At 48.9% G+C, this 23,300-nt stretch overlaps 1 protein-coding gene across 5 annotated transcripts in view; it reads left to right on the top strand.

The window, feature by feature from the left end:
• eps8a (EGFR pathway substrate 8a, signaling adaptor) overlaps positions 1-23,300 on the top strand; it is a 279,677-nt gene that overhangs the window by 41,741 nt on the left and 214,636 nt on the right. For 2 of the 5 annotated variants that reach the window (XM_071331567.1, XM_071331571.1), the window contains one exon: positions 13,977-14,078. The exons of the other annotated variants lie outside the window; for them this stretch is intronic. The gene's annotated coding sequence lies outside the window, so the exon portion shown is untranslated. Of the gene's footprint in view, positions 1-13,976; positions 14,079-23,300 lie in introns of those variants that run through there. 5 annotated transcript variants of the gene reach the window in all.

A 23,300-nucleotide genomic window follows, 5' to 3' on the forward strand; every position in this document is an offset into this window, starting at 1 on the left:
CCCAGGACAACGGTGCTTTATGGCGGGTCAGGCGGTTGCTGGGTTTTAGTCGTCTACGCCCCCAGGACAACGGTGCTTTATGGCGGGTCAGGCGGTTGCTGGGTTTTAGTCGTCTACGCCCCCAGGACAACGGTGCTTTATGGCGGGTCAGGCGGTTGCTGGGTTTTAGTCGTCTACGCCCCCAGGACAACGGTGCTTTATGGCGGGTCAGGCGGTTGCTGGGGTTGACTTGCGTCTACGCCCCCAGGACAACGGTGCTTGGGAAATACAAGGTGTGTAGAAGGACAACAACAATTTACTTTAAACCTCAAAGGCTCCCTTTATGCTTAGTATTTGGGTGGCAGGGTAGCCTAGTGGTTGGAGACAGGTAGCCTAGTGGTTAGAGCAGGTAGCCTAGTGGTTAGAGCAGGTAGCCTAGTGGTTAGAGCAGGTAGCCTCATGGTTAGAGCAGGTAGCCTAGTGGTTAGAGCAGGTAGCCTAGTGGTTAGAGCAGGTAGCCTAGTGGTTAGAGCAGGTAGCCTAGTGGTTAGAGCAGGTAGCCTAATGGTTAGAAACAGGTAGCCTAGTGGTTAGAGCAGGTAGCCTAGTGGTTAGAGCAGGTAGCCTAGTGGTTAGAGCAGGTAGCCTAGTGGTTAGAGCAGGTAGCCTAGTGGTTAGAGCAGGTAGCCTAGTGGTTAGAGCAGGTAGCCTAGTGGTTAGAGCAGGTGGCCTAGTGGTTAGAGCAGGTAGCCTAGTGGTTAGAACGGGTAGCCTAGTGGTTAGAGCAGGTAGCCTAGTGGTTAGAGCCAGGTAGCCTAGTGGTTAGAACGGGTAGCACTGTGGTTAGAACTGGTAGCCTAGTGGTTAGAGCAGGTAGCCTGGTGGCTAGAGCGGGCAGCCTAGTGGTTAGAGCCAGGTAGCCTAGTGGTTTGAGCCTTGTAGCCTAGTGGTTAGAGCAGGTAGCCTAGTGGTTAGAGCCAGGTAGCTTAGTGGTTAGAACGGGTAGCCTGTGGTTAGAACGGGTAGGCTGCGTGGTTAGAGCAGGTAGCCTAGTGGTTAGAACGGGTAGCCTAGTGGTTAGAGCAGGTAGCCTAGTGGTTAGAGCAGGTAGCCTAGTGGTTAGAGCCAGGTAGCCTCAGTGGTTAGAGCAGGTAGCCTCAGTAGGCTCTAGAGCGGGTAGCCTAGTGGTTAGAGCGGGTAGCCTCAGTGGTTAGAACGGGTAGCCTAGTGGTTAGAGCGGGTGGACCTGTGGTTAGAGACAGGTAGCCTAGTGGTTAGAATGGGTAGCCTAGTGGTTAGAGCCAGGTGAGCCTAGTGGTTTGAGCCAGGTAGCCTAGTGGTTCGAGCAAGGTAGCCTGTCCAGTGGTTAGAGCAGGTAGCCTAGTGGTTAGAGCCAGGTAGCCTGGTGGTTAGAGCAGGTAGCCTAGTGGTTAGAGCAGGGTGGCCTAGTGGGTGGCCAGCAGGTAGCCTAGTGGTTAGAGCAGGTAGCCTAGCGGTTAGAGCAGGTAGCCTAGCGGTTAGAGCCAGGTAGCCTAGTGGTTAGAGCAGGTAGCCTAGTGGTTAGAGCAGGTAGCCTAGTGGTTAGAGCAGGTAGCCTAGTGGTTAGAGCAGGTAGCCTAGTGGTTAGAGCGTTGGACTAGTAACCAAAAGGTGGCAAGATTGAATACCCGAGCTGACAAGGTACAATTATGTCGTTCTGCCCCTGAACAAGGCAGTTAACCCACTGTTCCCCGGGAGGCCGTCATTGAAAATAAGAATTTGTTCTTAACTGACTTGCCTAGTTAAATAATCTCACCTGCCTCTAGTGGATTATCTCACCTGTCTCTAGTGGACTATCTCACCTGTCTCTAGTGGACTATCTCACCTGTCTCTAGTGGACTATCTCACCTGTCTCTAGTGGACTATCTCACCTGTCTCTAGTGGACTATCTTACCTGTCTCTAGTGGACTATCTCACCTGTCTCTAGTGGACTATCTCACCTGTCTCTAGTGGACTATCTCACCTGTCTCTAGTGGACTATCTTACCTGTCTCTAGTGGACTATCTCACCCTGTCTCTAGTGGACTATCTCACCTGTCTCTAGTGGACTCTCTCTAGTGGACTAACTCACCTGTCTCTAGTGGACTAACTCACCTGTCTCTAGTGGACTATCTCACCTGTCTCTAGTGGACTATCTCACCTGTCTCTAGTGGACTATCTCACCTGTCTCTAGTGGACTATCTCACCTGTCTCTAGTGGACTATCTCACCTGTCTCTCACCAGTGGACTATCTCACCTGTCTCTAGTGGACTATCTCTCACCTGTCTCTAGTGGACTATCTTACCTGTCTCTAGTGGACTATCTCACCTGTGTCTCCAGTGGACTGTCTCACCTGTCTCTAGTGGACTCTCTCTAGTGGACTAACTCACCTGTCTCTAGTGGACTAACTCACCTGTCTCTCGTGGACTATCTCACCTGTCTCTAGTGGACTATCTCACCTGTCTCTCGTGGACTATCTCACCTGTCTCTAGTGGACTATCTCACCTGTCTCTAGTGGACTATCTCACCTGTCTCTAGTGGACTATCTCTACTGGACTGAGTTGTGTTCTGCATGGTCATGAATTCCCACCTCCTGTCTGGTCTCTCTGCCTGGTCTCCCTGCCTGGTCTCCCTGCCTGGTCTCCCTGCCTGGTCTCCCTGCCTGGTCTCCTTGCCTGGTCTCCCTGCCTGGTCTCCCTGCCTGGTCTCCCTGTCTGGTCTCCCTGTCTGGTCTCCCTGCCTGGTCTCCCTGCCTGGCCTCCCTGCCTGGCATCCCTGCCTGGTCTCCCTGCCTGGTCTCCCTGCCTGGTCTCCCTGCCTGGTCTCCGTGCCTGGTCTCCCTGTCTGGTCTCCCTGCCTGGCATCTGTGTATTAATAGACTTATTTATCAATTGACTTTAATAGCAAGCTGGTAGAGCTGTGGGCCATATGCTGGCCTGGCTTCAGATCAGTCAGGAGCTTACCTCCTTCTGACTCCCCCCCCCCCCCCCCCCCCTCTCACCTCCCTCTCCTTCTCTCTCACCTCCCTCTCCTTATCTCTCACCTCCCTCTCCTTCTCTCTCACCTCCCTCTCTTTGTCTCTCACCTCCCTCTCCTTCTCTCTCACCTCCCTCTCCTTCTCTCTCACCTCCCTCTCTTTCTCTCTCACCTCCCTCTCTTACCCCCCTCTCTTTCTCTCTCACCTCCCTCTCTCCCCTCCCTCTCTCCCCTCCCTCTCTCCCTCCCTCTCTCACCTCCCTCTCTCACCTCCCTCTCTTACCCCCCCTCTCTTTTCTCTCTCACCTCCCTCTCTTACCCCCCTCTCTTTCTCTCTCACCTCCCTCTCTCCCTCCCTCTCCCCCTCCCTCTCTCACCTCCCTCTCTCACCTCCCTCTCTTACCCCCCCTCTCACCTCCCTCTCTCCCCTCCCTCTCTCACCTCCCTCTCTCCCTCCCTCTCTCACCTCCCTCTCTTACCCCCCCTCTCACCTCCCTCTCTCCCCCTCCCTCTCTCCCCTCCCTCTCTCCCCTCCCTCTCTCTCCTCCCTCTCTTACCCCCCCTCTCACCTCCCTCTCTCCCCTCCCTCTCTCCCTCCCTCTCTCACCTCCCTCTCTCACCTCCCTCTCTTACCCCCCCTCTCTTTCTCTCTCATCTCCCTCTCTTACCCCCCTCTCTTTCTCTCTCACCTCCCTCTCTCCCCTCCCTCTCTCCCTCCCTCTCTCACCTCCCTCTCTCCCCTCCCTCTCTCCCTCCCTCTCTCACCTCCCTCTCTTACCCCCCCTCTCACCTCCCTCTCTCCCCTCCCTCTCTCCCCTCCCTCTCTCCCCTCCCTCTCTCACCTCCCTCTCTCACCTCCCTCTCTTACCCCCCCTCTCACCTCCCTCTCTCCCTCCCTCTCTCCCTCCCTCTCTCACCTCCCTCTCTCATCTCCCTCTCTTACCCCCCCTCTCTTTCTCTCTCACCTCCCTCTCTTACCCCCCTCTCTTTCTCTCTCACCTCCCTCTCTCCCTCCCTCTCTCCCCTCCCTCTCTCACCTCCCTCTCTCCCCTCCCTCTCTCCCTCCCTCTCTCACCTCCCTCTCTTACCCCCTCTCTCACCTCCCTCTCTTACCCCCCCTCTCACCTCCCTCTCTCCCCTCCCTCTCTCCCCTCCCTCTCTCACCTCCCTCTCTCACCTCCCTCTCTCCCCTCCCTCTGTCCCCTCCCTCTCTCACCTCCCTCTCTCACCCCCCTCTCTCCCCTCCCTCTCTCACCTCCCTCTCTTACCCCCCCTCTCACCTCCCTCTCTCACCTCCCTCTCTTACCCCCCTCTCACCTCCCTCTCTCACCTCCCTCTCTCCCCTCCCTCTGTCCTCTCCCTCTTTCCCATCCCTCTCTCACCTCCCTCTCTCCCCTCCCTCTGTCCTCTCCCTCTTTCCCATCCCTCTCTCACCTCCCTCTCTCCCCTCCCTCTCTCCCCTCCCTCTCTCACCTCCCTCTCTCCCCTCCCTCTGTCCCCTCCCTCTCTCACCTCCCTCTCTCTCTGTGTAGCTAGAGGTTCACAGGGACGGAATTACACTTTGACTCAGATTTTCCACTTTCAAATATATGCCAAACTAAAAACATTAATTGCAAAGATTAACAAACCATACAACTCTATGAACAAGAGTGGCAGGTAGCCTAGTGGTTAGAGCCTAGTTAAATAAAAAATACAAATTCCCAAAACACATTTAGTGGAAGAACTGTGCAACAGAGTTCGGGAAAACTCTCAGGGTTTATATGACCACGTTTTCCACATATCCTATTAAATATCTGCTCTCAATTAAGACGTAAAGTTGTCTGCAGAAAGACTGGGCTGTCAGCTGTAAAGATGTCTGTAGAAAGACTGGGCTGTCAGCTGTAAAGATGTCTGTAGAAAGACTGGGCTGTCAGATGTAAAGATGTCTGCAGAAAGACTGGGCTGTCAGCTGTAAAGATGTCTGCAGAAAGACTGGGCTGTCACTTGTAAAGATGTCTGCAGAAAGACTGGGCTGTCAGCTGTAAAGATGTCTGCAGAAAGACTGGGCTGTCAGCTGTAAAGATGTCTGCAGAAAGACTGGGCTGTCAGCTGTAAAGATGTCTGTAGAAAGACTGGGCTGTCAGCTGTAAAGTTGTCTGTAGAAAGACTGGGCTGTCAGATGTAAAGATGTCTGCAGAAAGACTGGGCTGTCACTTGTAAAGATGTCTGCAGAAAGACTGGGCTGTCAGCTGTAAAGATGTCTGCAGAAAGACTGGGCTGTCAGCTGTAAAGATGTCTGCAGAAAGACTGGGCTGTCAGCTGTAAAGATGTCTGCAGAAAGACTGGGCTGTCAGCTGTAAAGATGTCTGCAGAAAGACTGGGCTGTCACTTGTAAAGATGTCTGCAGAAAGACTGGGCTGTCAGCTGTAAAGATGTCTGCAGAAAGACTGGGCTGTCAGCTGTAAAGATGTCTGCAGAAAGACTGGGCTGTCAGCTGTAAAGATGTCTGCAGAAAGACTGGGCTGTCAGCTGTAAAGATGTCTGCAGAAAGACTGGGCTGTCAGATGTAAAGATGTCTGTAGAAAGACTGGGCTGTCAGCTGTAAAGATGTCTGTAGAAAGACTGGGCTGTCAGCTGTAAAGATGTCTGCAGAAAGACTGGGCTGTCAGATGTAAAGATGTCTGCAGAAAGACTGGGCTGTCAGATGTAAAGATGTATGCAGAAAGACTGGGCTGTCAGCTGTAAAGATGTCTGTAGAAAGACTGGGCTGTCAGCTGTAAAGATGTCTGCAGAAAGACTGGGCTGTCAGCTGTAAAGATGTCTGCAGAAAGACTGGGCTGTCAGCTGTAAAGATGTCTGCAGAAAGACTGGGCTGTCAGCTGTAAAGATGTCTGCAGAAAGACTGGGCTGTCAGCTGTAAAGATGTCTGTAGAAAGACTGGGCTGTCAGCTGTAAAGATGTCTGCAGAAAGACTGGGCTGTCAGCTGTAAAGATGTCTGCAGAAAGACTGGGCTGTCAGCTGTAAAGATGTCTGCAGAAAGACTGGGCTGTCAGCTGTAAAGATGTATGCAGAAAGACTGGGCTGTCAGCTGTAAAGATGTCTGTAGAAAGACTGGGCTGTCAGCTGTAAAGTTGTCTGTAGAAAGATTGGGCTGTCAGCTGTAAAGATGTCTGTAGAAAGACTGGGCTGTCAGCTGTAAAGATGTCTGTAGAAAGACTGGGCTGTCAGCTGTAAAGATGTCTGTAGAAAGACTGGGCTGTCAGCTGTAAAGATGTCTGCAGAAAGACTGGGCTGTCAGCTGTAAAGATGTCTGCAGAAAGACTGGGCTGTCAGCTGTAAAGATGTCTGCAGAAAGACTGGGCTGTCAGATGTAAAGATGTATGCAGAAAGACTGGGCTGTCAGCTGTAAAGATGTCTGTAGAAAGACTGGGCTGTCAGCTGTAAAGATGTCTGTAGAAAGACTGGGCTGTCAGCTGTAAAGATGTCTGTAGAAAGACTGGGCTGTCAGATGTAAAGATGTCTGTAGAAAGACTGGGCTGTCAGATGTAAAGATGTATGCAGAAAGACTGGGCTGTCAGCTGTAAAGATGTCTGTAGAAAGACTGGGCTGTCAGCTGTAAAGATGTCTGCAGAAAGACTGGGCTGTCAGCTGTAAAGATGTCTGCAGAAAGACTGGGCTGTCAGCTGTAAAGATGTCTGCAGAAAGACTGGGCTGTCAGCTGTAAAGATGTCTGCAGAAAGACTGGGCTGTCAGCTGTAAAGATGTCTGTAGAAAGACTGGGCTGTCAGCTGTAAAGATGTCTGCAGAAAGACTGGGCTGTCAGCTGTAAAGATGTCTGCAGAAAGACTGGGCTGTCAGCTGTAAAGATGTCTGCAGAAAGACTGGGCTGTCAGCTGTAAAGATGTCTGCAGAAAGACTGGGCTGTCAGCTGTAAAGATGTCTGCAGAAAGACTGGGCTGTCACTTGTAAAGATGTCTGCAGAAAGACTGGGCTGTCAGCTGTAAAGATGTCTGCAGAAAGACTGGGCTGTCAGACGTAAAGTTGTCTGCAGAAAGACTGGGCTGTCAGCTGTAAAGATGTCTGCAGAAATCAGGTATTTTAGAGGTCCTGCTAGGAGAAGAGGGACTCTAGCAGTAATCAGGTATTTTAGAGGTCCTGCTAGGAGAAGAGGGACTCTAGCAGTAATCAGGTATTTTAGAGGTCCTGCTAGGAGAAGAGGGACTCTAGCAGTAATCAGGTATTTTAGAAGTCCTGCTAGGAGAAGAGGGACTCTAGCAGTAATCAGGTAATTTAGAGGTCCTGCTAGGAGAAGAGGGACTCTAGCAGTAATCAGGTATTTTAGAGGTCCTGCTAGGAGAAGAGGGACTCTAGCAGTAATCAGGTAATTTAGAGGTCCTGCTAGGAGAAGAGGGACTCTAGCAGTAATCAGGTAATTTAGAGGTCCTGCTAGGAGAAGAGGGACTCTAGCAGTAATCAGGTATTTTAGAGGTCCTGTTAGGAGAAGAGGGACTCTAGCAGTAATCAGGTAATTTAGAGGTCCTGGTAGGAGAAGAGGGACTCTAGCAGTAATCAGGTAATTTAGAGGTCAGACTCTGACATTCCTCAGGCTGGAATGTGGCTCGCTACATCAGAGGATTCAGTCTCACAGTAGAGTGTCACCCTTCTCTCTGGAACACACTTTTATCCCTCTCTCCCTCTCCCCCTTCCTCCTCCACTCCCTTCTCCTCCCTCCTCCCTCCTCTCCTCTCTCCCTCTCCTCCTTCCTCCTCCACTCCCTTCTCCTCCCTCCTCTCTTCTCTCTCCCCACTTCCATTCTCCTCTCCCCTGTCAGCCTATCCCCAGCCATTGAGTAGTTCCTGGAACACCCATTCGCAGGCCTCTCCTCTCTCCACGCTCCTCCTCTCCTTTCTCCTCTCCTCTCCTCTCTCCTCTCTCCACGCTCCTCCTCTCCTTTCTCCTCTCCTCTCTCCACGCTCCTTCTCTCCTCTCTCCACACTCCTCCTCTCCTCTCTCCTCTCTCCCCGCTCCTCCTCTCTCCTCGCTCCTCCTCTCCTTTCTCCTCTCCTCTCTCCTCTCTCCTCTCTCCACGCTCCTCCTCTCCTTTCTCCTCTCCTCTCTCCACGCTCCTTCTCTCCTCTCTCCACACTCCTCCTCTCCTCTCTCCTCTCTCCTCTCTCCACGCTCCTCCTCTCCTTTCTCCTCTCCTTCTCTCCTCTCTCCTCCTCTCCTCTCTCCTCTCTGTTCAACAGAGGGAGATTATGGAGGGTTCCTGGAACATCCTCTCAGTGCAGGCCTCTCTCCTCTTCTCTCTGTCCAACAGAGGGGGATTAGGGAGGGTTATGGAGGAGTGCTGGGTAATGGCCATTTCTGTTGTGGTCAGTTACCATGGTGAGGAGTTTAAGAAGGTAGGGCAAGTGCATGGGGGTAGAAGCGCTCTTTCTTCTCTCTCTCTCTCTCTCTCTCTCTCTCTCTCTCTCTCTCTCTCTCTCTCTCTCTCCCCTCCCCTCTCTTCTCTCCTCTCCTCTCTTCTCTCCTCTCCTCTCCTCTCCTCTCCTCTCCTCTCCTCTCCTCTCCTCTCCTCTCCTCTCCTCTCCTCTCCTCTCCTCTCTTCTCTTCTCTCCTCTCCTCTCCTCTCCTCTCCTCTCCTCTCCTCTCCTCTCCTCTCCTCTCCTCTCCTCTCCTCTCCTCTCCTCTCCTCTCCTCTCCTCTCCTCTCCTCTCCTCTCCTCTCTCCCGGCATGGGAAGCATATCTTAACATTGCCAAAGCAAGTGAAGTAGATAATACATGTCATATTATGTATATATACAGTGTTGTAACGATGTGCAAATAGTTGCACTTGGGCCAACAGCCAGACCCTCCCCTCTCCCCTGCTGCAAAAGAGACATTAATTAGGGGCTTAAGAGCAAGTCGCTATCAGCAACAGCAGAGCAGGTTGCTACCGGCAACCGAAGAACATCCAGAGGTCACCTGTTGCTGAGGCCTGATAGGAGGAGCCAGAGCTGTCAATCACTGGTAGGGGGAGGGAGAGAGAGAAAATATACATAGAGTTAAATATGATCAAATATACAGACCACAAATTCCAGTTGTCTATACTGAAATTCTTTAACATCGTCCTCAGCTCTGGCATCTTCCCCAATATTTGGAACCAAGGACTGATCACCACAATCCACAAAAGTGGAGACAAATTTGACCACAATAACTACTGATGGATATGCGTCAACAGCAACCTTGGGAGAATCCTCTGCTTATCATTAACAGCAGATATGTACATTTCCACAGTGGAAAAAAATGGACTGAGCAAATGTCAAATGGGCTTTTTACCAAATGACTGTACGACAGACCACGTATTCACCCTGCACACCTTAACAGACAAACAGACTCTGTGATCTGGTTACTGAGTGAGTCTTTTCAGAGGATCTTTACACTCCTCAGTAACACATGGAGAGAACAGGACAGAACAGGGATGGACAGAGAATGTTAAACTGTTCCTAACGCACCTCCTTCTGTCTCTCCCACACACCACACACACACACACACACCACACACACACACACACACACACACACACACCACACACCACACACACACACCACACACACCACACACACCACACACCACACCACACACACCACACCACACACACACACCACACACCACACCACACACACACCACACCACACACACACACACACACCACACACACCACACACACACACACCACACACACACACCACACACACCACACACACACACACCACACACACACACGACACACACCACACACACCACACACACCACACCACACACACCACACACACACCACACACACCACACACACCACACACACACACCACACCACACACCACACACACACACACACACACACACACACACACACACACACATTGGCTGTTGGAGGGATCCCTACTATTGGCTCTGGGAGGGATCCCTACTATTGGCTCTGGGAGGGATCCCTACTATTGGCTGTCCATCATATAGATCCGTATTATAGATCCATCATATAGATCCGTATTATAGATCCGTCATATAGATCCGTATTATAGATCCGTCATATAGATCCATCATATAGATCCGTCATATAGATCCGTATTATAGATCCATCATATAGATCCGTATTATAGATCCGTATTATAGATCCATCACATAGATCCATCATATAGATCCATCATATAGATCCATCATATAGATCCGTATTATAGATCCCTATTATAGATCCATCATATAGATCCATCATATAGATCCGTATTATAGATCCATCATATAGATCCGTATTATAGATCCATCATATAGATCCGTATTATAGATCCGTATTATAGATCCATCATATAGCCCACTGCCGCTGCAGAGAGAAATTCCATTCCATTGTATAGAGGAGCGAAGGACTATAGATTAGCAGTGGCAACACGTTACACAGTAATTCCCCTTTCAGCACTGCGCCCACACACACACACACGCACATGCACACACACACACACACACACACACACACACACACACACACACACACCACACACACACACACACACACACACACACACACACACACACACACACACACACACACACACACACACACACACACACACACACACACACACCACACACACACACACACACACACACACACACACACACCACACACCACACACACACACACACACACACACACACACACACACACACCACACACACACCACACACACACACACACACACACACACACACACACACACACACACACACACCACACACACACCACACACACACACACACACACACACACCACACACCACACACACACACACCACACACCACACACCACACACACACACACACACCACACACCACACACACACACACACACACACACACCACACACCACACACACACACACCACACACCACACACCACACACACACACACACACCACACACCACACACACACACACACACACACACACCACACACACACACACACACACCACACACACACACACACACGTTAACGTTGTCTCCTGAACGGAGCACAATACCATGACAGGTCCTCATTCCAGGGGAGCCAAGCAAGGCCTCCTCCTCCTCCTCCTCCTCCTCCTCCTCCTCCTCCTCCTCCTCCTCCTCCTCCTCCTCCTCTCTAACAGAGACACAGAATATATATAGTCTATAGACTACTATAATAGAGACAGTATATATATATAGTATATAGACTACTATAATAGAGACACAGTATATATATAGTATATAGACTACTGTAATAGAGAGACATTATATATATAGTATATAGTATACTGTAATAGAGACACAGTATATATATAGTATATAGACTACTATAATAGAGACAGTATATATATATAGTATATAGACTACTATAATAGAGACACAGTATATATATAGTATATAGGCTACTATAATAGAGACAGTATATATATAGTATATAGACTACTGTAACAGAGACACAGTATATATATAGTATATAGACTACTGTAATAGAGAGACATTATATATATAGTATATAGTATACTGTAATAGAGACACAGAATATATATAGTCTATAGACTACTATAATAGAGACACAGTATATAGACTACTATAATAGACTACTATAATAGACTACTGTAATAGAGACACAGTATATAGACTACTATAATAGACTACTGTAATAGAGACACAGTATATAGACTACTATAATAGAGACCCAGTATATAGACTACTATAATAGACTACTATAATAGAGACCCAGTATATAGACTACTATAATAGACTACTGTAATAGAGACCCAGTATATAGACTACTATAATAGACTACTATAATAGACTACTATAATAGACTACTATAATAGACTACTATAATAGACTACTGTAATAGAGACCCAGTATATAGACTACTATAATAGACTACTGTAATAGAGACCCAGTATATAGACTACTATAATAGACTACTGTAATAGAGACCCAGTATATAGACTACTATAATAGACTACTGTAATAGAGACCCAGTATATAGACTACTATACTAGACTACTATAATAGACTACTATAATAGACTACTATAATAGACTACTATAATAGACTACTGTAATAGAGACACAATATATAGACTACTATAATAGAGACCCAGTATATAGACTACTATAATAGACTACTGTAATAGAGACCCAGTATATAGACTACTATAATAGATTACTATAATAGAGACCCAGTATATAGACTACTATAATAGACTACTGTAATAGAGACCCAGTATATAGACTACTATAATAGACTACTGTAATAGAGACCCAGTATATAGACTACTATAATAGATTACTATAATAGAGACCCAGTATATAGACTACTATAATAGACTACTATAATAGACTACTATAATAGAGACACAGTATATAGACTACTATAATAGACTACTATAATAGAGACCCAGTATATAGACTACTATAATAGACTACTATAATAGACTACTACAATAGACTACTATAATAGAGACACAGTATATAGACTACTATAATAGAGACCCAGTATATAGACTACTATAATAGACTACTGTAATAGAGACCCAGTATATAGACTACTATAATAGATTACTATAATAGAGACCCAGTATATAGACTACTATAATAGACTACTGTAATAGAGACCCAGTATATAGACTACTATAATAGACTACTGTAATAGAGACCCAGTATATAGACTACTATAATAGATTACTATAATAGAGACCCAGTATATAGACTACTATAATAGACTACTATAATAGACTACTATAATAGAGACACAGTATATAGACTACTATAATAGACTACTATAATAGAGACCCAGTATATAGACTACTATAATAGACTACTATAATAGACTACTACAATAGACTACTATAATAGAGACACAGTATATAGACTACTATAATAGACTACTATAATAGACTACTACAATAGACTACTATAATAGAGACACAGTATATAGACTACTATAATAGACTACTATAATAGACTACTGTAACAGACCCAGTATATAGACTACTATAATAGACTACTATAATAGACTACTATAATAGAGACCCAGTATATAGACTACTATAATAGACTACTATAATAGAGACACAGTATATAGACTACTATAATAGACTACTATAATAGACTACTGTAACAGACCCAGTATATAGACTACTATAATAGACTACTATAATAGAGACACAGTATATAGACTACTATAATAGACTACTATAATAGAGACCCAGTATATAGACTACTATAATAGATTACTATAATAGAGACACAGTATATAGACTACTATAATAGACTACTATAATAGACTACTATAATAGACTACTATAATAGACTACTATAATAGACTACTGTAACAGACCCAGTATATAGACTACTATAATAGACTACTATAATAGAGACCCAGTATATAGACTACTATAATAGACTACTATAATAGAGACACAGTACCCATTTTGTAATGGCCGTGGAAAATAAGAGGTTTCATTCGGTTCATCTTGGGTCAAAATACTGGGTCAGAACCAAGTTAGTCCATTATGGACTAGTGAACTTGTCATCGTTGGACAGAATGGAAGTTAATAAACCAACTGACTGACCTGATAATGGATAACCTGCTCCATACAACACACACACACACACACACACACACACACACACACACACACACACACACACACACACACACACACACACACACACACACACACACACACACACACACACACACACACACACACACACTCCCTTTCCTCTTCATATCCCAGCATGCTTTGCTCAGAAGGAAGAGGATGAGGTGGGGATTAGTGTGTGTGTGTGTGTGTGTGTGTGTGTGTGTGTGTGTGTGTGTGTGTGTGTGTGTGTGTGTGTGTGTGTGTGTGTGTGTGTGTGTGTGTGTGTGTGTGTGTGTGTGTGTGTGTGTGTGTGTGTGTGTGTGTGTGTGTGTGTGTGTGTGTGTGTGCGTGCGTGCGTGCGAGGATATAAATCTTGCCAATCCTCTTTCCGTCCAGAGACAGTGGGAGACACATAGCCTGCTACCCTGTGTGTTGTGACACTATCAGGATAACAACAGAGGAAGGATTATCAGCAGGACGAGGAACACGGAACAGACAGTAAGATATTAACTGTGTGTAATGTTCCGTTATCCAGGTAGAGGCAGGACAGGTAGACTCTGTACATGTCAGACAATACAGCAGAGCTTTCTATGTAACTGACCGTGGCTTAGTGGTCACCTAGGAGTGTTGTCTCATTCAGGATCCTCAGCTTTCTATGTAACTGACCGTGGCTTAGTGGTCACCTAGGAGTGTTGTCTCATTCAGGATCCTCAGCTTTCTATGTAACTGACCGTGGCTTAGTGGTCACCTAGGAGTGTTGTCTCATTCAGGATCCTCAGCTTTCTATGTAACTGACCGTAGCTTAGTGGTCACCTAGGAGTGTTGTCTCATTCAGGATACTCAGCTTTCTATGTAACTGACCGTAGCTTAGTGGTCACCTAGGAGTGTTGTCTCATTCAGGATACTCACTGACAGCTGATGTTCTGTCCAAGACTAGCTTCCCCTTTCACACAGCTAGTCGTACTGATATACTGGTTGAAATAAAACTTCATGGTTGTTGGTTTTCAGTTTGTTGGTTTTCCTCATGAACTTATTTACCACTTGTCTGTTCCCTCTGGTCTCCCTCGTGCCTCTGAAATTAAAGGAGCTCTCGCCGGCTGCCGGGTTTGAGATCTGAGGGATTTAAGCAGAGATGACGTAAGGAGCTCCAGCTGACGTTAGTGTTTTTGACGGCGGAGGTTAGTCTTCGCCACATAGTGATATGAGTCTTCATCATCATCGTCTTCATCAGACACGTGATGCAGTTGATCCTATTAGGAGGAGGATGACTTGACAGGCAGGAAAAACAACATGGATGTCTCCTACTAGACGGACATAGTTTGATAGGAGATTAATACCGTGTCCCAAATGGAACAGTATTCCAATAGGGCCCTGGTTAAAAGTAGCGCACCCTATTCCCTATGGGCCCTGGTCAAAAGTAGTGCACCCTATTCCCTATACGCCCTGGTCAAAAGTAGTGCACCCTATTCCCTATGGGCCCTGGTCAAAAGTAGTGCACCCTATTCCCTATGGGCCCTGGTCAAAAGTAGTGCACCCTATTCCCTATGGGCCCTGGTCAAAAGTAGTGCACCCTATTTCCTATGGGCCCTGGTCAAAAGTAGTGCACCCTATTCCCTATGGGCCCTGGTCAAAAGTAGTGCACCCTATTCCCTATGGGCCCTGGTCAAAAGTAGTGCACCCTATTTCCTATGGGCCCTGGTCAAAAGTAGTGCACCCTATTCCCTATGGGCCCTGGTCAAAGGTAGTGCACCCTATTTCCTATGGGCCCTGGTCAAAAGTAGTGCACCCTATTTCCTATGGGCCCTGGTCAAAAGTAGTGCACCCTATTCCCTATGGGCCCTGGTCAAAAGTAGTGCCCTTCGTAGGGAACAGGGAGCCATTTGGGGACGTATGTTGAAGCTCTGCGCCTCCAGGCGAGTCCAGGACGACAGGGGAAGTTAGTTGACAACATCCTGTTTACATTCAACTGCATCATGTTACTGAGGAACGCGAATACAGTACAATACAGCATGTCAGTTCCTCTTCTGGAAGTCACGGACGGTTTGTTTAGAGAATACGTCACCGGGAAGAGAAAGCGGTTTAATTACTATCAGATCTGGTCTGGTGATACAGAACAATCTGTCGTCAGGAGAAGTTATCATGATGTTGTGGTTCCTCAGAAACGGACCTGAGTGAACGTTTCCCCTTCCTGTTATTTCATGTAGTTGGGATCCTCTGTGTGGCGCGGTTTCCCCTTCCTGTTTGTTATTTCATGTAGTTGGGATCCTCTGTGTGGCGCGGTTTCCCCTTCCTGTTATTTCATGTGGTTGGGATCCTCTGTGTGGCGCGGTTGGTAACACCAGGATAGTGGGTTCAATTTCTGGGACCACCCAGACGTTAAAGAATATATCCACGCATGAATGTAAGTTGCTTTGGATTAAAGCATCTGCTAAATGGCATATATTAGAGTTTAAGAGACTCTCCAGAGGGGTTCAGATGTCTAGAGACTCTCCAGAGGGTTTCAGATGTCTAGAGACTCTCCAGAGGGTTTCAGATGTCTAGAGACTCTCCAGAGGGTTTCAGATGTCTAGAGACTCTCCAGATGGAGGGTTTCAGATGTCTAGAGACTCTCCAGAGGGTTTCAGATGTCTAGAGACTCTCCAGAGGGTTTCAGATGTCTAGAGACTCTCCAGAGGGTTTCAGATGTCTAGAGACTCTCCAGAGGGTTTCAGATGTATAGAGACTCTCCAGAGGGTTTCAGATGTCTAGAGACTCTCCAGAGGGTTTCAGATGTCTAGAGACTCTCCAGAGGGTTTCAGATGTCTAGAGACTCTCCAGAGGGTTTCAGATGTCTAGAGACTCTCCAGAGGGTTTCAGATGTCTAGAGACTCTCCAGAGGGTTTCAGATGTCTAGAGACTCTCCAGAGAGTTTCAGATGTCTAGAGACTCTCCAGAGGGTTTCAGATGTCTAGAGACTCTCCAGAGGGTTTCAGATGTCTAGAGACTCTCCAGAGGGTTTCAGATGTCTTGTAGCCCCAGAATGGTCCAGCATTAGAGAATGGGGTACCATGTGGGATGTAGCCCCAGAATGGTCCAGCATTAGAGAATGGGGTGTCATGTGGGATGTAGCCCCAGAATGGTCCAGCATTAGAGAATGGGGTACCATGTGGGATGTAGCCCCAGAATGGTCCAGCATTAGAGAATGGGGTGTCATGTGGGATGTAGCCCCAGAATGGTCCAGCGGTAGAGAATGGGGTACCATGTGGGATGTAGCCCCAGAATGGTCCAGCATTAGAGAATGGGGTACCATGTGGGATGTAGCCCCAGAATGGTCCAGCATTAGAGAATGGGGTACCATGTGGGATGTAGCCCCAGAATGGTCCAGCATTAGAGAATGGGATACCATGTGGGATGTAGCCCCAGAATGGTCCAGCATTAGAGAATGGGGTACCATGTGGGATGTAGCCCCAGAATGGTCCAGCGGTAGAGAATGGGGTACCATGTGGGATGTAGCCCCAGAATGGTCCAGCATTAGAGAATGGGGTACCATGTGGGATGTAGCCCCAGAATGGTCCAGCATTAGAGAATGGGGTACCATGTGGGATGTAGCCCCAGAATGGTCCAGCGGTAGAGAATGGGGTACCATGTAGCCCCAGAATGGTCCAGCATTAGAGAATGGGGTACCATGTGGGATGTAGCCCCAGAATGGTCCAGCATTAGAGAATGGGGTGTCATATGGGATGTAGCCCCAGAATGGTCCAGCGGTAGAGAATGGGGTACCATGTGGGATGTAGCCCCAGAATGGTCCAGCATTAGAGAATGGGGTACCATGTGGGATGTAGCCCCAGAATGGGCCAGCATTAGAGAATGGGGTACCATGTGGGATGTAGCCCCAGAATGGTCCAGCATTAGAGAATGGGGTACCATGTGGGATGTAGCCCCAGAATGGTCCAGCATTAGAGAATGGGGTACCATGTGGGATGTAGCCCCAGAATGGTCCAGCATTAGAGAATGGGGTGCCATGTAGCCCCAGAATGGTCCAGCATTACAGAATGAGGTACCATGTGGGATGTAGCCCCAGAATGGTCCAGCATTAGAGAATGGGGTACCATGTGGGATGTAGCCCCAGAATGGTCCAGCGGTAGAGAATGGGGTACAATGTGGGATGTAGCCCCAGAATGGTCCAGCATTAGAGAATGGGGTGCCATGTGGGATGTAGCCCCAGAATGGTCCAGCATTAGAGAATGGGGTACCATGTGGGATGTAGCCCCAGAATGGTCCAGCATTAGAGAATGGGGTGCCATGTAGCCCCAGAATGGTCCAGCATTAGAGAATGGGGTACCATGTGGGATGTAGGCCTAGAATGGTCCAGCGGTAGAGAATGGGGTACCATGTGGGATGTAACCCCAGAATGGTCCAGCATTAGAGAATGGGGTACCATATGGGATGTAACCCCAGAATGGTCCAGCAGTAGAGAATGGGGTACCATGTGGGATGTAGCCCCAGAATGGTCCAGCATTAGAGAATGGGGTACCATGTGGGATGTAGCCCCAGAATGGTGCAGAGGTAGAGAATGGGGTACCATGTGGGATGTAGCCCCAGAATGGTTCAGCATTAGAGAATGGGGTACCATGTGGGATGTAGCCCCAGAATGGTCCAGCATTAGAGAATGGGGTACCATGTGGGATGTAGCCCCAGAATGGTCCAGCATTAGAGAATGGGGTACCATGTGGGATGTAGCCCCAGAATGGTCCAGCATTAGAGAATGGGGTACCATATGGGATGTAACCCCAGAATGGTCCAGCGGTAGAGAATGTGGTACCATGTGGGATGTAACCCCAGAATGGTCCAGCATTAGAGAATGTGGTACCATGTGGGATGTAACCCCAGAATGGTCCAGCATTAGAGAATGGGGTACCATGTGGGATGTAGCCCCAGGATGGTCCAGTATTAGAGAATGGGGTGTCATGTGGGATGTAGCCCCAGAATGGTCCAGTATTAGAGAATGGGGTACCATGTGGGATGTAGCCCCAGAATGGTCCAGCGGTAGAGAATGTGGTACCATGTGGGATGTAACCCCAGAATGGTCCAGCGGTAGAGAATGTGGTACCATGTGGGATGTAACCCCAGAATGGTCCAGCATTAGAGAATGGGGTACCATGTGGGATGTAGCCCCAGGATGGTCCAGTATTAGAGAATGGGGTGTCATGTGGGATGAAGCCCCAGGATGGTCCAGTATTAGAGAATGGAGTACCATGTGGGATGTAGCCCCAGAATGGTCCAGCATTAGAGAATGGGGTACCATGTGGGATGTAGCCCCAGAATGGTCCAGTGGTAGAGAATGGGGTACCATATGGGATGTAGCCCCAGAATGGTCCAGTAGAGAATGGGGTACCATGAGGGATGTAGCCCCAGAATGGTCCAGCATTAGAGAATGGGGTACCATGAGGGATGTAGCCCCAGAATGGTCCAGCAGTAGAGAATGGGGTACCATGTGGGATGTAGCCCCAGAATGGTCCAGCATTAGAGAATGGGGTGCCATGTGGGATGTAACCCCAGAATGGTCCAGCGGTAGAGAATGGGGTACCATGTGGGATGTAGCCCCAGAATGGTCCAGCGGTAGAGAATGGGGTACCATGTGGGATGTAACCCCAGAATGGTCCAGTGGTAGAGAATGGGGTACCATGTGGGATGTAGCCCCAGAATGGTCCAGCGGTAGAGAATGGGGTACCATGTGGGATGTAACCCCAGAATGGTCCAGCGGTAGAGAATGGGGTACCATGTGGGATGTAGCCCCAGAATGGTCCAGTGGTAGAGAATGGGGTGTCATGTGGGATGTAGCCCCAGAATGGTCCAGCGGTAGAGAATGGGGTACCATGTGGGGTGTAGCCCCAGAATGGTCCAGCGGTAGAGAATGGGGTACCATGTGGGATGTAACCCCAGAATGGTCCAGCATTAGAGAATGGGGTACCATGTGGGATGTAGCCCCAGAATGGTCCAGCGGTAGAGAATGGGGTACCATGTGGGATGTAGCCCCAGGATGGTCCAGCATTAGAGAATGGGGTACCATGTGGGATGTAGCCCCAGAATGGTCCAGCATTAGAGAATGGGGTACCATGTGGGATGTAACCCCAGAATGGTCCAGCGGTAGAGAATGGGGTACCATGTGGGATGTAACCCCAGAATGGTCCAGCGGTAGAGAATGGGGTACCATGTGGGATGTAGCCCCAGAATGGTCCAGCGGTAGAGAATGGGGTACCATGTGGGATGTAACCCCAGAATGGTCCAGCGGTAGAGAATGGGGTACCATGTGGGATGTAGCCCCAGAATGGTCCAGCATTAGAGAATGGGGTACCATGTGGGATGTAGCCCCAGAATGGTCCAGCATTAGAGAATGGGGTACCATGTGGGATGTAGCCCCAGAATGGTCCAGCGGTAGAGAATGGGGTGTCATGTGGGATGTAGCCCCAGAATGGTCCAGCGGTAGAGAATGGGGTACCATGTGGGATGTAGCCCCAGAATGGTCCAGCGGTAGAGAATGGGGTACCATGTGGGATGTAACCCCAGAATGGTCCAGCGGTAGAGAATGGGGTACCATGTGGGATGTAGCCCCAGAATGGTCCAGCGGTAGAGAATGGGGTACCATGTGGGATGTAGCCCCAGAATGGTCCAGCGGTAGAGAATGGGGTATCATGTGGGATGTAACCCCAGAATGGTCCAGCGGTAGAGAATGGGGTACCATGTGGGATGTAGCCCCAGAATGGTCCAGCGGTAGAGAATGGGGTACCATGTGGGATGTAGCCCCAGAATGGTCCAGCGGTAGAGAATGGGGTACCATGTGGGATGTAGCCCCAGAATGGTCCAGCATTAGAGAATGGGGTACCATGTGGGATGTAGCCCCAGAATGGTCCAGCGGTAGAGAATGGGGTGCCATGTAGCCCCAGAATGGTCCAGCATTAGAGAATGGGGTACCATGTGGGATGTAGCCCCAGAATGGTCCAGCATTAGAGAATGGGGTACCATGTGGGATGTAACCCCAGAATGGTCCAGCGGTAGAGAATGGGGTACCATGTGGGATGTAGCCCCAGAATGGTCCAGCATTAGAGAATGGGGTACCATGTGGGATGTAGCCCCAGAATGGTCCAGCATTAGAGAATGGGGTACCATGTGGGATGTAACCCCAGAATGGTCCAGCATTAGAGAATGGGGTACCATGTGGGATGTAGCCCCAGAATGGTCCAGCGGTAGAGAATGGGGTACCATGTGAGATGTAGCCCCAGAATGGTCCAGTAGAGAATGGGGTACCATGTGGGATGTAGCCCCAGAATGGTCCAGCATTAGAGAATGGGGTACCATGTGGGATGTAGCCCCAGAATGGTCCAGCATTAGAGAATGGGGTGTCATGTGGGATGTAGCCCCAGAATGGTCCAGCATTAGAGAATGGGGTACCATGTGGGATGTAGCCCCAGAATGGTCCAGCGGTAGAGAATGGGGTGTCATGTGGGATGTAGCCCCAGAATGGTCCAGCATTAGAGAATGGGGTACCATGTGGGATGTAGCCCCAGAATGGTCCAGCGGTAGAGAATGGGGTGCCATGTGGGATGTAGCCCCAGAATGGTCCAGCGGTAGAGAATGGGGTACCATGTGGGATGTAGCCCCAGAATGGTCCAGCGGTAGAGAATGGGGTGCCATGTGGGATGTAGCCCCAGAATGGTCCAGCGGTAGAGAATGGGGTGCCATGTGGGATGTAGCCCCAGAATGGTCCAGCATTAGAGAATGGGGTGCCATGTGGGATGTAACCCCAGAATGGTCCAGCGGTAGAGAATGGGGTGCCATGTGGGATGTAGCCCCAGAATGGTCCAGCGGTAGAGAATGGGGTACCATGTGGGATGTAGCCCCAGAATGGTCCAGCATTAGAGAATGGGGTACCATGTGGGATGTAGCCCCAGAATGGTCCGGCGGTAGAGAATGGGGTACCATGTGGGATGTAGCCCCAGAATGGTCCAGCGGTTGGGACTTTGTGTTTCATACCTAATGATGTCAGATGAAAGCAGCGATGCGGTCGGTATGATTGGCTGGCTCTTTTATTTGCAGGTGGTTACCGTGGTTTTGCCATGGTAATGTCACAATGGCGCGCACACACACACACACACACACACACACACACACACACACACACACACACACACACACACACACACACACACACACACACACACACACACACACACACACAAAAACTATCCTGGCTTCGTTTGTTCCTCCTCAGATAATGGCACAATCAAACACATTTTATCTCTGGTTAATAATTGAATGGTTGGAAGCTGCTTGTGAAAAGGACCAGAGGAGATAGAGAGTGAAAACACAGCCCAGCGTCCTGCCTAACCTCCTGCCCTGTCTATAGCCCAGCGTCCTGCCTAACCTCCTGCCCTGTCTATAGCCCAGTGTCCTGCCTAGCCTCCTGCCCTGTCTTTAGCCCAGTGTCCTGCCTAGCCTCCTGCCCTTTTAGCCCAGTGTCCTGCCTAGCCTCCTGCCCTGTCTTTAGCCCAGTGTCCTGCCTAGCCTCCTGCCCTGTCTTTAGCCCAGCCCAGCCCTGTGTCCTGCCTAGCCTCCTGCCCTGTCTATAGCCCATTGTCCTGCCTAGCCTCCTGCCCTGTCTTTAGCCCAGCCCAGTGTCCTGCCTAGCCTCCTGCCCTGTCTATAGCCCAGTGTCCTGCCTAGCCTCCTGCCCTGTCTTTAGCCCAGCCCAGTGTCCTGCCTAGCCTCCTGCCCTCTTTAGCCCAGCCCAGTGTCCTGCCTAGCCTCCTGCCCTGTCTTTAGCCTAGCCTCCAGCCCAGTCTCCTGCCCTGTCCTGCCCTGCCTCCAGACCTGCCTCCTGCCTCTAGCCTTCTGCCTCCTGTCCTGCTTCCAAACGTCATCCTCCAGCCCAGCCTCCTGCCCTGCCTCCAGACCTGCCTCCAGCCTCTAGCCTTCTGCCTCCTGTCCTGCTTCCAAACGTCATCCTCCAGCTCAGCCCCCTACCCTGCCTTCCCCCTCCAGCCTTCATCCTACTGCCCTGCTTGCAGCCCTGCCTCCAGCCCCTCCCAGGGTAAACAGTGATAAGGAGCTGTGTGACTCTCATTAAGCCTGTTACATACAGCACGGACATCCTGAATCCTTGTCTCTCTCTCTCCGTGTTACATAGCCTCTCAGAACGACTGTTTCTGACCTTCACAGCCTGTTTTATTTTCGTTTCCACAGCAACTTTAGGCCCTTCCCCTCTGTTGATCCAGTCAATATATTGAAGACTAATCTGTCACGTATCAACCACAGGTAATAATAGCATCCATTACGGCTCTGAGTTGGCAGATAAAGTCTGCTTTGATCTCTGTTCCTACCTGGGTATACAAATACGTTGCAGTACAGTAGCCTAGCACTCAGTCAATAGTCTGGTTATCTATAGTCTGGTTACTACCTACAGTAGAGCAGCTGTGTAGTCTGGTTATTATAGGTCTACCTACAGTAGAATCAGCTGTATAGTCTGGTTATTATAGGTCTACAAACAGTAGAGCAGCTGTATAGTCTGGTTATTATAGATCTACCTACAGTAGAGCAGCTGTATAGTCTGGTTATTATAGGTCTACCTACAGTAGAATCAGCTGTATAGTCTGGTTATTATAGGTCTACCTACAGTAGAGCAGCTGTATAGTCTGGTTATTATAGATCTACCTACAGTAGAATCAGCTGTATAGTCTGGTTATT

Source organism: Salvelinus alpinus, chromosome 11 (genome assembly GCF_045679555.1).
Source record: "Salvelinus alpinus chromosome 11, SLU_Salpinus.1, whole genome shotgun sequence".
In the NCBI taxonomy this organism is placed as follows: Eukaryota; Metazoa; Chordata; class Actinopteri; order Salmoniformes; family Salmonidae; genus Salvelinus; species Salvelinus alpinus.